Consider the following 15,404-nt stretch of genomic DNA (forward strand, 5'->3'; position numbering starts at 1 on the left):
TTTTTAAACCGTGGAAAAGTTGGTAGTGCTATCGCACACAATTTATAAAGACCATAGGAAAAGGTGATGGCAGATCCTGCCCTCCCAGAATTCCATGTGGCAGAGAAAGGGCTGCATGCATGGAGCACTCATGGAGGGGTTTCTCTGCCACATAGAATTCTGGGAGGCCAGGTCTGCCATCGCGTTTCAATTTTCCAATCCTGCTTATAAATTGTCCACTATTGTTATTTATTGCTATTTATTTCCTCTCTCTCCCGTTGCAACTTTCCCTCAGAAAAGTTTATACCTTCATTTTAATCTTTTCTTTCCTTCATGTTCCTGCACTCAAGCAAACACTTGCGTGATTTCCGTCATAGAATGCAATTCTCAGTGTTGCACTTGGCTAATTGGAACACTGGGGAATGCAGTAGGGGTCGAGGAAGTCTGTCCCCAATGTGAAATGACATCATTTCACGTCGGCGTCCAGACTAATTTTGTTTCACACTTGACCCTTATCCTGCCAATTGGGCATTAATTCCTGGGATAAGATGCAACTGCAAAAGGGGTTTATGTTTAGCTGATCAAAAGAAAATCATTTGCAGGAAAGAAGAGCTAGATGGAAAATCGGGCACCCTGAGGATTGAAATACAGTTTAATGTGTGCTGCCAGTGGGTATTCCCTCTTCCTCTATGAAGCTTTTTATTTACGGTATTTGATCCATGCCATGAATTGTTGTAGCGTGAAAAATATGTCAACAACAGGGCGGAATGGTTAGTGTATGGCAGTTAGCAGAATGCTGTTACAATGCAAGCGATCAGGACCAAGGTTTAAACCCCATGCTGTCTGTAAGGAGTTTGTATGTTCTCCCCATATCTGCATGGGTTTTCTTCGGGGACTCCCATGGTTCGAAACATTCCAGGGGTTGTAGGTTAATTGGGTGTAATTGGCGACACGGGCTCGTGGGATGAAATGGCCTGTTATAGTGCTGTCTGTATGTCTACATTTAACTGAGCCTGAACACATGAAATCCATCTACTCTTAATATGCGGTTTCCTTCATTTTGTTGCCTCATTGTGCCAACAAACTGAGATCCTTCTCTCTTTAGATTTACTATGAATGCTGACTGAGATCTGTGCAATCACGTGTCAGTGTAAACTTAGATCAGGAACTATTCTCCCATACTGGCTAACATGTTCCATCCTCAATTGGCAACCAGCTCTCTGCACCACACCATCTGCTGTTACCCTGCTCCGAGTTATTCTCCTTCACTTTTCACTGCCTTTAGGAAATCTTTCAACAAAGCAGAACAATACTATGTTAAAAATTAATGTTGGAAACATGAAAAAGCATATTAATTCAAGAAGAATCACATTTAAAAAAAAGTATAATGGTCTTACAGCCTGGCATTATAAACAGGGCAGCTTTATTGCATCAACTCAATTGATCTGAATGCTGACCTGCTGCAGTGCAGCATAAACAAATCTGATGAAATAATATTACATAAGAGCCAACATTCCCAGGAAATGTGCGGTGGTCCACCTGCTCTGTTTTCATGAATCAAAAAAAAGGTTGCAGAAAACTGTGAAAATTAAAAAAAAAAATTTGGTAAAGTTTTATATTCTTTTCCTTTTGACAGCCTGCATTCACGTGGTAGTTTTGTTGATGCAACCTTCTGGGGAGATGTTTAATCATGCTTCATCTGCTTTCAAGGGTGGATGTGAAAATCCAGTGGTAGAAAGTGGCAGTCAAGTGGACAAAGGTGGGAGGTGTTGTGGATAGTGCAAAAGGTTGTCGTAGGTTACAACAAGATATATATTCAGGATGCAGGGTTGGACAGAAAAGTGACAGATGGAGTTCAATCTGGATAAGTGTGAAATGATGCATTTTGGAAGGTCAAACTTGAAGGCGGAGTATGTAATTAATAGTAGGATTCTTAACTGTATGGAGGAATAGAGAGATCGAGGAGTCCATGTCCATAGATTCCTCAAGGACTCTGCAAGTTGATCGAGTTGTTAAGAAGGCATATGGTATGTTGGCCTTCGTTAGCAGGGGGATTGATTTCAAGAGCCTTGAGATAATGTTGTAACTTGAAACTTTGAGATAGAGCATCTGCAAATGAATTTTTTTATGTATCCAGTTGCTTGGGGAAACTGACTTATGGGAGAGCATAAATGTCAGCTGATGTGTAAGTCATGGAGTCAGGCAGTGAAACAGGTCCTTCAGTTCAACTTGTACATGCCAACCAAGTTGCCTATCTTTCTTCATCCCATTTCCTTACATTTGGCCCATAGCTCTCTAAATCCTCAAACATGGGTGTCATTGTTGTTGTCTTATGTACTGACCTCAAACTGGCCAAAGCCAGATGACAACTCTTAGATACCTTCTCTTACTTACCCCTTCAACAGGATTCCACCAAAACTCATCAAACCACTGTTTCACACACTGTCTCTGAACTCATCACTTCCAATCATCTCCCTAGCACGCCCTCCAGTGCCATCGTTTCACAACTTCTCATTGTCTGTTTTTACCTCCTACCCAAGATCCACAACACAATTGTCCCAGTAGACCTGTTGTTTCCACGTGCTTCTGCCCCACTGAACTAGTATCCATTTTTCTCGACTCCATTCTGTCCACCCTGGTCCTGTCTATCCCCACCTACATCCAGGATACTTCACATTCCCTCCATCATTTCAACAACTTCTAGTTTCCTAAACTCAACTGCCTCATCTTTGCCAGACATTTAATCACTTTATACCTCAATACCCTGAACCAAAGGCCTGAAACCCCTTTGTTTCTTTCTCAACAATAGACCCAATCAGTTCCCATCCTCCACCACCCTCCTTTGGCTGGCAGAACTTGACCTCACCCTTAATAGCTTCTCTTTTGATTCATCCCGCTTTTTCCAAGTCAAAAGGGTAGCCATGGGTGCCTGCATGGGCCCCAGCCTTTTTGTTAGCTACATGGAACAATCCATGCTACAAACCTACACAGGCAAGGCCCCTCAACTCTTCCTCGACTACATTCATGACTACTTTGGTAATCCCTCATGCACCCATGATGACCTCTTCAATTTTATCTCCTTTGCTGTCAACCTTTACCCTGACCTTAAATTCACTTAGTCCATCTCTCGCAACTCTCTCTCCCTTTTCTAGATAGCTGTCTCCATCTTGGGAGACAAACTCTTGACCCACAACTTCTACAAACCCACGATCACCTGCAGCTCCCTCAATGACCTCTTTTCATGCTGTCTCCTGTAAGGATTACATTCCTTCTTCTCAACTCCTCCATCCTATTCATATCTGCTCCCAGAACTAGTTCTTCTATGCCAGATCATCAGAGATGACCTCCTTCCTCAAACAGCATTGTTTCCCCATTACCACAACTTGGTCCTCACCCACATATCCTCCACGATCTACATATATGCCCTGGCCCACTCTGTCCCTACACATAACGAGGACAGGATTCCCCTTGTCCTCACCTACCTCTCCACCAGTCTCCACCTCCAACATATTCTCTTCTGGCATTTCCTCCACCTACTACATGATCCACTCCTCCTCTCTCTGCCTTCCACAGGGTCTGCTTCCTCAGTGATTCTCTCATCCACTCCTCCCTCCCCACCAATCATCCCCTTGGCACCTACCCCTGTGACCACAGGAGATGTTCCATTGTGCCCTCTCCTCCTCCCTCACCACGATTTGAAACCCAAAACACTCCTTACAAGTGAAGTAACATTTCACTTGTAAATCTGCTGGGTGTCACCTACTGCATCGGACACTCCCATTGTGGTCTTGTTTACAATGGAGAGACTGTGAGATCACTCCATTGAGCACCTCATCACAATAATGCGGATCTTCCAATGACCACCTATTTCAATTCCCTCCTCTTTTCCCTTGGTGACATGTGTGTCCAAGCTCTCATGCACTGTCAGACTGACAACCTACAAATCGGAGAAACAACACCTCATCTTCCATCTGGGCAGCCTCAACCAGATGGGATTAATACTGACCTCTAGTTTCCATTCAACCCCCACCCATCTTAATCCCCTGTCTCCTTTCCTCTAATTCTGTCTGTATGTCTGTCTGTCTGTCTCTCTCTCTCTCTCTCTTTTCCCTTTTCCCTCTGTCTCCTTTCACAGAGCCAAAATCAATTCTCATCTTATCATATCGAATTAACATCTTTTGCCTGCTGGTCTGGAGTCTACCCCCTCCCATTCTTCTCACCTTCTCTCCATTATTCTTTGTAGAAAGACTCAAACCCGAAAAATCAGTAATATATCTTTACCTCCTGTGGATGCTGCGAGACTTGTTGAGTTCATCCAGCATTTCTGTTTTCACTACAATTACATCATCTGCAGACTTTCGTGATTCACTCTCTCTAAACCTTACCTGTCCAAATGTCTTAATTAGACCCAAATCAACTGCTTCATCTGCCAGCTCATTCCATATGTGTCCACCATCTTTGTAATAATATTGTCCCCCTTGTCCCTTTTAAATATTTCCCTTCTCACCTTAAAAGTATTGTAACAATATTAATATTTGGGGAGAATTTATAAGATTTAGAGTGGGTCACATACATTCACACATTTTAAAACAGATCTTACTTGAAAGATTGAAGAAATACTGAAGATCTCTTGGGGAATGTAAGCACCTTTCACAAGGAAGTGTTAATTGAACTGATATCATAAAATGAATAACCATTGTTTGGAATTGGAGACACAATAGCTAGTGGAAGCTCTTTTTAAAGGTTTTGCCAGAGGGCACAGAAAGGTCACTCCTGGATTGTTTACCTAAGATAACAACTTGAGAAGAAGAAAGAATTCCTGTTGTTTGCTGGAGAAGGTGGGGATTTTGCAAGACATGAATCACATGCTCTCTTTGGAATTTCAGTTGGAGAGAGAGGGAGAGAGAAGAAAAGTCCTCTCAGCTGGCATGTGTGTGACACAATGAAATCCAGGAAGAACTGATGAAAAGTTCCAAAAGCAGTGGATGGCTGGAAGTGCTATCTGTCTGATGTTTCTCTTGGAATAAGAGGAACAGAAGGAGCTCTGTTGTAACCTGAAAGAAAGAGGTTACCACCTGAAAAACCCTGATGGGACAAGTTTCATCAGCGAGACATTGAGGTGATTAATGGTGGTACCTCAGTTGTGGAAGTCCTGGAGCAAAAAAAAATCTCTCTCTCTGCAAACCCTACAAGAACCTTCCTGAGCAGTAAACATTTACCTTTCAAGCACCAAAGCCTGGTGAACTTTATACATCCTAAATTCTGTGCACAGTATGGTGATTGCCTGCAACCAGAGAACTTGAAAGAAGGAGAAGTGAGATTGAACAGTAAACCAAAAAAAAATCTTAACAAGGGTAATTTGGGTTAGTATAGAGTATAGTATAAGTGTAGAATTAAGTTAAAGTTTGATTCTATTTTCATGTTTGAAGTTGATTAAAAATAACTTTTGTTTTGAAAGCCCCTTGTCTTGGTAAATGTCTATTGCTGCTGGGTTTTGGGGTCCTTTGGGCTCGTAACACTATTCCTTCTAGTTATAGACTTCCCTGGCCTGAGAAAAGGATCTGAAAATTCACCTATCTATGCCCCTCATAATTTTACCTCCTTCCATAAAGGCCACCATTCAGTCTTCTACAGTGAAATAAAAGTCCCAGCCTATCCAGTCTATCCTTATAACTCAAGCCCTGCAGTACTGGAAACATCATGTGAATCTCTGCTGCACCTTTCCATCTTAATAATATCCTTCCTTTACACTAGGTGTCCAGAACTATATATACTACTCTTAAGTGTGTTCTCACCAACATTACACGATGTTCCATCTATTGTACTTAATACCATCAAAGTGCAGCACCTCGCAGTTGTCAGAATTAAATTCCATTTGCCCCTCCTTGGCCCAACTTATCAGCTGATCTAAATATTGTTGTAAACTCACTGTGTACTACACCATCAATTGTGGCCTCATCTGCAAATTTACTAATCACTTTAACTACATTATCATCCAATCGTTAACATAGATAACAAACAATAGTGGACTCAGCACCATCCCCTGTAATACGCTAGTCACAGGCCTCCAATCTGAAAAGCAACCCTTCACCTATTAGGTGGTCCTCAACTTACAATGGGGTTACATTCCGGAAAATCCATCGTAAGTCCAAAAAAAATTCATGTCAAAAAAAAGAATACCACACCTACCTTTTTTTATAATTAAATTTTGTATACTTTTATTCCACACTGAGAAAAACCATCACAAGAAGCAGGAGACACACATGGTTGTTTACTCATTGACGTGATCACTACAGCATCATGAGAGTGCATGCTGTATGCTACACTTGCGCAATGCTGCCATCGGCCAGCATCACGAGAGAGTAGCGTACTGCATATTGTAGGCGCAGGAACAGATCGGAATTCAAAATTGAAAACTTCGTAACTTTGAAAAATTGTAAGTCGGACCATGGTAAGTAGGGGAGCATGTGTATCTGAATCCTTCCTTTAAGCTAGTTTTGAATTCAACTGGCCAGTTCAAATTGGGTTCCATCTGATGAAATCTTCCAAACTCGCCTGACATGCATGACCTAGTCAAAGGTTGGAAAATGTGAATGTGTGGGGATTGAAGACAGGATTAGGTTGAGCATTAAGAGTTTTCTTGAACTTCTTGTGAGATAGAGGTATTTAAAATTATGAAAGGAATAGATAGACTAGACATAAATAGACTCTTTCCCTTGAGCACAGGGGAGGCTGAAACAAGAGGCCATGAGTTAAGGGTAAGGGCGCAACACTTTAGGAGAAATATTAGAGGTGGCTTTTTCACTCAGCGAGTGGTGGTAGAATGGAATGATCTTCCGAATGAGATAGTTGTGGCAGGGTCCATTCTGTCATTTAAAAGAAGGTTAGATGTGTACGTGGAGGATAGGGGGTTGGAGGGTTATTGGCGGAGAGCGGGAGGTTTGATCTAGTGGAGTTGTTCTAGTGAACTGGTGCAGACTCGAAAGGCCAACATGGCCTGTTTCCGCTCCGTAAATGGTTCTATGGTTATATGGTCTTGGACACCAAGGAAAAAATCCTTACGGGTTACTGGTGTCTGACGGGGCTGCCTTGGGAGTTCCTGTTATAATTAATGACACATACAGCAAGGCTCAATTTTTTCTCTTTATTTTAAATGAATAATATCAACATTCAAATTTGATATTTTAATGTAAAAATATCTTACCACAAAGTTCAATATTACTTTGAAAATGTGTTCTTTAGTCTAATCATTTTGTCATTGATTGATAGCAACAGCTAAATGAGTGAAATTCACGGAGATAAAAGGAAAATAAGTATTTTTTTTTTAACTTTATACTCTTTTGAATCTGTGGATTAAACAAATTGTGAAAATTAATAAATTATTCAAATCGAGAATGATATGAAAGCTTCTCAATGCCTATGTATGAAGAACCTTCCCATTATAATCAATCATCCTTATTCCATCAGCCTAGTCTGAAATCACATTGCTAGAGAAACTTAACAAACCATAGAGTGAACATTTCCCAAAGATAAAGATATAACCTGAACTGTTGGTTATGTACCTTTACCTTTACAATATAAAGTACACTGCTTGAATTGGTGAGTTTCTCCAGACTTGTGTTTTTATTTCAACCTCAGTGTCTTTGTGTTTTTCTAGCCTGAATTCAAACCTAGATCTGGAAAGAATCAGTTGTGGTGTATTCTACAGGAAGCTGGAGAATACCAGTACGAAAGTCTATGCTCATTTATGCTGCATACTGTACAGTTTATCTTCTTGCCTTGGGAAGGATATGCTTGCCTAAGAAGTAGTCTAACAAAGAGTCACTGGACTAATTGTGAGTGACGAGATCTGTCTGATCCCATCTCAGAATCCGCACACATTGCTAACTATTCAACTGTAAAATGACGACATTCATTGTCACACTTCCGTTCTCTTGCAGGAAAAAAGTGGATCAAAACTAGCCACTGTGACACTGTGACTGTGAAGTCAAGTGGGCACTCTCTCCTCCTCATCAATTACCCTTCAATTGGTCACTGTACAGCTGGTGATAGGAACAGGTTCTCTTGAATCACGCATTTCTATCGCCATGAATCCTGAAACCTCTCCAGGTGTTCAGCATTCCAGGTTGTGGTTTAAGATTGATATTGGCCTACTTGAGCAGGAGTTTATAGTCATCCTCTATGTGCGACACCTTTCCCTTTGTTATTGGCATTATAAAGGCCTTCAATATCTTTTCCTTCAGAAGCATCATGGCTCAAATTGTGTGCTGACCTACAGTAGAAAAGTTGGGGAAATATGCTATTGTTACATACTGTTGTTATGTAATGGCAATCATGGTCAAAAAGCTGTTTATGCACTCAAAGTGAAAACTGTTAGAGTGAGGTTTGTATCATTCATGGTTATTAAAGGGTGTGATGGGCCAAATGGATGTGAAATGTGAATCCCGGTTCACAGAGATTGCTGGTGGGTGGTGTTGAGGGTATTCCATTAAGCAGTATGGTGAAATTTGGCATTAACCTCCACAACTATCTCCTCACTATCTTTTGATTCAATTTTTGGAAATCTTCTTAGTCTTCTATGGGTGCACAATCTCTTTCCTACTTTCCAATGATCTTCTCTAGGCTCTGTGTAGCTTTGGAAAACCTTGGAGGACACCTTGTGAGCTAGCTGCAATTGCTTTCGCAATGCATCTCATCCTTATAGCTACACAACACTGCTCTTTGCTGGTTTTGTGCAGATCTTGAAAAATAACAGATTAGGTTGGTATCAGAGGAATGTTGATATTTTCACTATGAACATATTCATTATATGGACAATACAAGATTGAATGGTCATATGCTCATTACATCATGGACCCTCTTTCCATTCTGTAGACTATCCAATTTAGCCCCAGAATTCCCTCTTCAGTTTCTCAAGCACATTCCTCCCAAGCAGAATTCCTTCAAAACAAACATAATATTATTTACCTTGAATTGTGTCTGCCATGTCATTCATCTGTATCTCCATCCATTAATGAATCAATAAGACCTTGAGACAAGAGGGTAGAAAGATGCCCTGCCTTAAATACACTCAATGACTTGGCCTCCACAACCGCCTGTGGCAACAAATACCACAGATTTACCACCCTCAGGCTGAATCCAGTGAAGATCTTCCCACTACTCTATGGCAGCAGGTGTTCTATTATTTATATTTGTGCCTATAAATTGATCAGCATCAAGTATGCGAGTTAGCTGCTATGGAGTGCACCAACAACTTTCTTGGATATGGGTCCTGTAGTGCCTGAACCCAAGGCACATACTGCAACTATATCAAACTCTCATGTGTTGAATCATCCTCACCACAGAGCACACAAAGGAAAGCTGTTAAACCTGGCATCGGAAATAGATGGCCAAGATGATTGGGAATTGCAAAAGGACTTGGCTAATGGTCAGAGTGCCAACGGTGGTGAATCAAGGATCTGTAATCGGTGGTCAGAGGTGAGATATGTCAGGTGCCTACAATCAGCAATCGTGAAGTTGTTAACCATTCAACAGTCTCAGGGTTGGTGAGTCGAGGGTTAACAATCAGCAGTATGGCTGGAGAGGGTGCATGGTGGGGTGGGGGGTTGTGATGGGGATGGGGATCACTGTGTGGAAGCCTACGATGGGTGGCCTGTGTGGTCAGTGGGTCATATTCGGGTCGAGAGACAGACAGATATGGGATCAGAGGAGATATTCAGACAAAGATGGTAAACATGATGGGGTGGGGTGTGGCTGAGGCAGAGCAACTAAGTAAGCACACCAAGATGATAATTACTCTATTGGGTTGCCAACACTATGCTGTACCATGCTGAGGACATGCCCATCTTGGTTCCACCTCGGCAGACCAAACAGTGCTGTTAATACCAATGGTTGATACATTTTTAAAACAATGTGACATGCTCTCTCTCATGATACTCTAAATGATCATTGCAAGGGAAATTACTTGTGTGCATGGCAAGGGGAACAGTGATCCAAGGAAGAGTTTATCTTCTGGAAACCTCAATTTTTCCAGGCATAGCACTAAATATGTCATAGGTTACACATGGCCATGTCCACCTTTGGAATAGCCACCCTAGTACTATATGACCACATTTCTCAGCATCATTTGTTATCTGATGTTAAGCGAACACCTAAGAAACACCTTCAAAAGATGAAATGCCAGGTTTCCCGGATTTGTGGAAGTCTTTCCATTGGCTACTGTACTGTGACAAGCAAAATCCATAAAACATGAAAGCCGTGGAATAAAGGACATAGCTACTTCAGTTTGACGGACCCCCATCCATAGCAGTAATTGGCTTTGTAGCACTGAAAGGAGATCTGAACTTCCATCGAGATTAATTCTCCAAATTGTAGTATCAGGGTCACCCACCATTAACAGCTTTTAATGTAAATGTTACATTTGCTATAATTTCAGATCCTTGCGTTAGTGGTTAACCATGATAAAACCATGAGATAGGAGCAGAAATAGGCTATTCAGACCATCAAGTCTGCCCCGCCATTCAACCATGAGCTGATCCATTTTCCCATTCAGCCCCACTCCTCAGCCTTTGATTAAAAATGAAAAATCTCTGTCTTAAGTACACCCAATGACCTGGCCTCCACAACAAATTCCACAGATTTACCACCCTCTGGTTAAAGAAATCCCTCCTCATTTCTGTTCTAAGTGGATACCCTTTAACTCTGTGCCGTCTTGTCCTAGCCTCTCCCACCATGTTAGGTTAATTGAAATTTAATGATAGATAACTGCCAGATAAATAGTCCTGAAGCAGAATTGCATCTTCAGTTGAAAAACAGATAATTGTCAAGAGATTTCAAAATATTTTTTCATCACTGTATATAATTCTATATTTCCTGGTTATAGAATGCTGAGTGTTCCTCTGTGTGGTTAATAAGCTCAAACTGTCATTAATAGGGAAAAGAAAACAGCTTGCTTTTAAAATTTGTTTTGAATTGAAACAATAAATTAAGCAGTCATTTTGAGACATCAGTGTGCTGGTAATAAAGCAACCAGAAAGTGGCATACCATGAAATGACCTGTTACTTACAGGTGCCACAAATTAATATTTTTATGCTATAGAGGGACAGCAATGAATAAATATACAAACAGCAGAACATTGGTCACGTCTCCAGAATGGAGGACCATCGCCTTCCCAAGATCATGTTATATGGTGAGCTCTCCACTGGCCACCGTGTCAGAGGTGCACCAAAGAAGAGGTACAAGGACTGCCTAAAGAAATCTCTTGGTGCCTGCCACATTGACCACCGCCAGTGGGCTGATCTCGCCTCCAACCGTGCATCTTGGTGCCTCACAGTTCGGCGGGCAGCAACCTCCTTTGAAGAAGACCGCAGAGCCCACCTCACTGACAAAAGACAAAGGAGGAAAAACCCAACACCCAACCCCAACCCATCAATTTTCTCTTGCAACCACTGCAACTGTGTCTGCCTGTCCCGCATCGGACTTGTCAGCCACAAACGAGCCTGCAGCTGACGTGGACATTACCCCTCCATTAATCTTCGTCCACAAAGCCAAGCCAAAGAAGGTACAAGCTATGAGAGCAGCAAGAAGATCACAACAAAATTAGAATTAAAAGTTATTCAATGTACTCAGAGATACTGCGGGTTCTTTTGGCAATGGATAATTAATTCATTAAATTTTCCCATCAATCAGACACATTCATTATATATTTTTTTGTACATGCAGAACTTCTATTATTAGTCATATTGGGCATGTTTGGTTGAGTTTATTCTGGAAAGTATCTGACAGTTTTCACAACACTCCCTGAGACAGGTGGATAGATAGGCAGTTTACTTAAATCAGGGAAGGCCAGTTGTGGGATTCAATTCAGATGCCTGGTCAAGGTCAGCAAAACTTGAGCTTGAAAGATAGGCAGCACTTGGGGGTTGAAGCTTTGGCCATCTGGTGGGGAGGCAGGTGTTTCTGTGCCTGTGATACAGTCCATCCAATCTACATCCATTGCTTCCTGAACATTGCAATGGTAGAAGTTACCTCCAGATTTATAGCTTCACAAAATCTTGCAGAAAGGAATTAACTAAATTTAAATTCCCAAAAAGTTAAAGAGGTAATGTTAATGTATTAATTTTCTACCAAAGATTTAGTGGGAAAATATCCATTAGTGAAATTAGCTACAGTTTCTGGCTAGCTAACAATGTGAGGTATACAGTAGGGCATAGCTAATGAATACCACAGTGGGTGATATTTCATTATACAAATTAATGCTCACATTTTAATGGGAAAGTCACAAAATGAATCGAGGCTTCAATGACAGCAATTAGAAACACAGATTGTCCCCTTCTAGACAAGGCAGTGTTTAGCAATAAAGCAGCTGTGCAATAGTCTTCATATTTACAGCATATAGGCTTAGGGGAATCATGTGGACAATTTATATTAATGCACTGCAGATTTCCTGTGAAGAATATTTATTTTAGTCTTTCTAAGTATAAGTGCCTAATAATCAGATGATATGAAATACATAGGCATTAATATAATATTCTAATAGAAGACTGGAGTTTATAACACTTCCGTGCAATCAAAGCTTTATGATAAAGGCTACTTTGCTGCATGTAAAATCAATCAATCACAAATGAATAACTCTGGTCATGGGCAATCTGTGTTGAAAACATTTTATAAAGCTCAGAGACTAATTTGGAATTTTTTTTAGAACAGTGAGAAATCATTTACCTGATGTCTTGAAGCAGCATAAGATATATCAAAGATAACACCTTAAATTACCAGGATCAGCTATGCTTTCAATTATTATTGCTTCATGCAATATTAAAATTAAGTCATCTAGGCCCACTGGATGACCTTTGACCTTTGTAGAAAATTTCTTACTCGTATCAAATCCAATTTTGGATAATCATAGAAATTCAGCTAAAAATGTGGCATAAATATAAAGATAACATTAATCAGGCATTACCTATTTAATACACTGATCATTATCCCAGTAGAGAGATTCAAAAGCAAAAGAAAGTTTTTCAGGTAATAAAAATGTTTGAATTTTATATTTTGTTATTTCACCCTTAACAATTATCATAATTTTGCTGTTGTTTAAAGATGCAGATTATTCCAAAAAGCAGAACTCAATTTTAAAGCTACCTGTTGAATGATTGGTCATCATCAGACTCTTGTACAGCATTTGCAGATATTATTCCAAGGATGTGTAGTGGGAAGTTGAGAGCCATGCATTGAAGAAGTTATTCAATACCGTCTTTGTTCACCATGAATAAAGCATTCTTGTATATGTTGCATTCATTGCTAATAAAACAGGCATTTAAAAAAAATGATAACCAGTGCAAGGTCATAAAGTTATGCTGTGTGACACTAGACTGTTGCAAGATAGAAGCTTGTATCTGACATTTTGTGAATGTCTGTTATTGTTACCATATATGGATGCAAAATTTCGAACCTTCAGAAATTGTGTTTCATGTAATAGTAAGGCTGAAAGGTGCACGAGAAAATATAAGGTATTAGTTGAAATGGAAAACTTGCCAATTAAAAAAAAACTAACATTGATCATAGGTTGATATTAGGATTTGGTCGACTCTAAATGCTGGCCAAAATGTTGACCATGGCTTTTGATTTGTGTTAGCTTTAGATCGAGTCACTTACCACCTATCAATTCTCCTTCAGCTTCACTGTATTGCCAGAAATGGTCTTATTTTAATTTTCAATGAAATAATATTCAAGGAGCATTTGCCATCCCCATCTTGTGTGAATTTGTCAGTGCGGATTGCCAAATATAATGTCCCCATTAACTGCCTATGTGCAAATACATCTGCTGGACAATTACGGATAAGTCACCAACAGAGCATTTCAATCCCAAGCCAGTCCTAAGCTAGGTAGGGAAACTCTTCTTGCGGGTTTGGCCTTCAGATGCTTCTTTTACACCACGGTGATTTATGCAGCTGCCCACTCATTACAATGTGCGCTTAAACAAGAGCCTTCACATTTCTAGACCACAGTGTTGTGTAGTTTACTTACCAGAAGCACGATGTCGAGGACAAATGAATAAAATGCTAGAACTTTGGACTTTGAAATTGTTCTTAACATTGTGATAAGAACATAGAACATTCTTTTACAGGAAAAATGCATACAATATAAATCTATATACTTGAGATTTATTTTGAGTTTATTGGAGTAAGGACTGGAGATCGCATTACTGATTGAGGCCAATGAGTAAAGCTCATCACAAACATTCTTGTAATCTCACCGCTTCAGGTTAGAGAACATGAGAGGACATTTTTAATTAGAGATTATTGTTTTAGATTTACAAGAGATAATAACTTTCAACAGAATCTCACAAGGCCCCTTCCATAAAGCAAAAAAATCCAAACGTAAAGCTGGAGAATCTCCACCCTCACAAACCTTACCTTCATAAATGGCCCGTGAGCGGCTCCAAGGCGCCAACTCCGATCCTTCTGTAGGTTTGTTTCAGAGGTGGAGCAGAGAGCTCCATAAATGTCCAGCCAACTGCAAGCGGCTGGCTAGGGGCAGGCTGATGACATTGTAATCAGCCAGTGACCCAGGACTGTTTAGTAAACATATTATGCCACAGTATCGTGGAACAGTCATCACTGGTGTGGCCACCACTGCTACCTGCCGCCGCATCTTCGGGGCCCCGGACTTGCCACTCTGCTCCTTTGTCCTTTTCAATTTCCTGGTCATGGCGAGTCAGGATCACAAAGACGGGGCCCCGAAGGTGTGGCGATGGGTGGCGGTGCAGCCACACCACTGATGACTATTTCCACTGATGGTTTGTAATATCGAGAACCAAGAACTCACAGGTAAGTGAGAGTGAAATATAAACATTGTGAAAATGGTCAATGACTGACTTCTTTACCCATAATCCCACCTGCAGCTGGAACTGTGTCTCCCAGAGTGGTTCCAGCTGCAGCTACATGGGGGATTATGGGTAACAAAGTCAACCATTGCTCACCACGTACTTATGATGGATGGTGCTATGGCCCCCCCACCCCCAGCGGTTCCGGAGGCGACACCGAGGTATCAGTCTGCATAAAAACGACGCTGGAGCGGCCTTTTAGGGCTGCTCTATAAAAAGGTAAATTAAAAATTTCCCCTGCGGATGGAGCCAGCCTCGAAGTGGAGACCTCCATAAAAACACCTCCTGACAGATATTGGTGCCGAGGATGGAATGAAATGATTATCTTCCATTTACCTTTAGAGTTAAAAAGGATAATGTAATTTGTAAAAGAAGGGGAGGAGAAAAGTTGCTGAAAAATCCTGTGTCTTGAGCTATATCGAAATGTCCATAATCATATTATACAAGTGAAAACCATGTCCCTTCAAAACAGAATATCTATGGAATATGCATCATCCAGTTATGAGGAGGATATTTATCCTAAAAAAATCCTGCTCAATGAAC

At 40.8% G+C, this 15,404-nt stretch overlaps 1 protein-coding gene across 16 annotated transcripts in view; it reads left to right on the forward strand.

The window, feature by feature from the left end:
* The window catches only part of znf536 (zinc finger protein 536), a 329,669-nt gene that overhangs the window by 200,064 nt on the left and 114,201 nt on the right, over positions 1-15,404 (forward strand). The window lies entirely within an intron of this gene.

The sequence above is a fragment of the Narcine bancroftii genome, chromosome 10 (genome assembly GCF_036971445.1).
Source record: "Narcine bancroftii isolate sNarBan1 chromosome 10, sNarBan1.hap1, whole genome shotgun sequence".
In the NCBI taxonomy this organism is placed as follows: Eukaryota; Metazoa; Chordata; class Chondrichthyes; order Torpediniformes; family Narcinidae; genus Narcine; species Narcine bancroftii.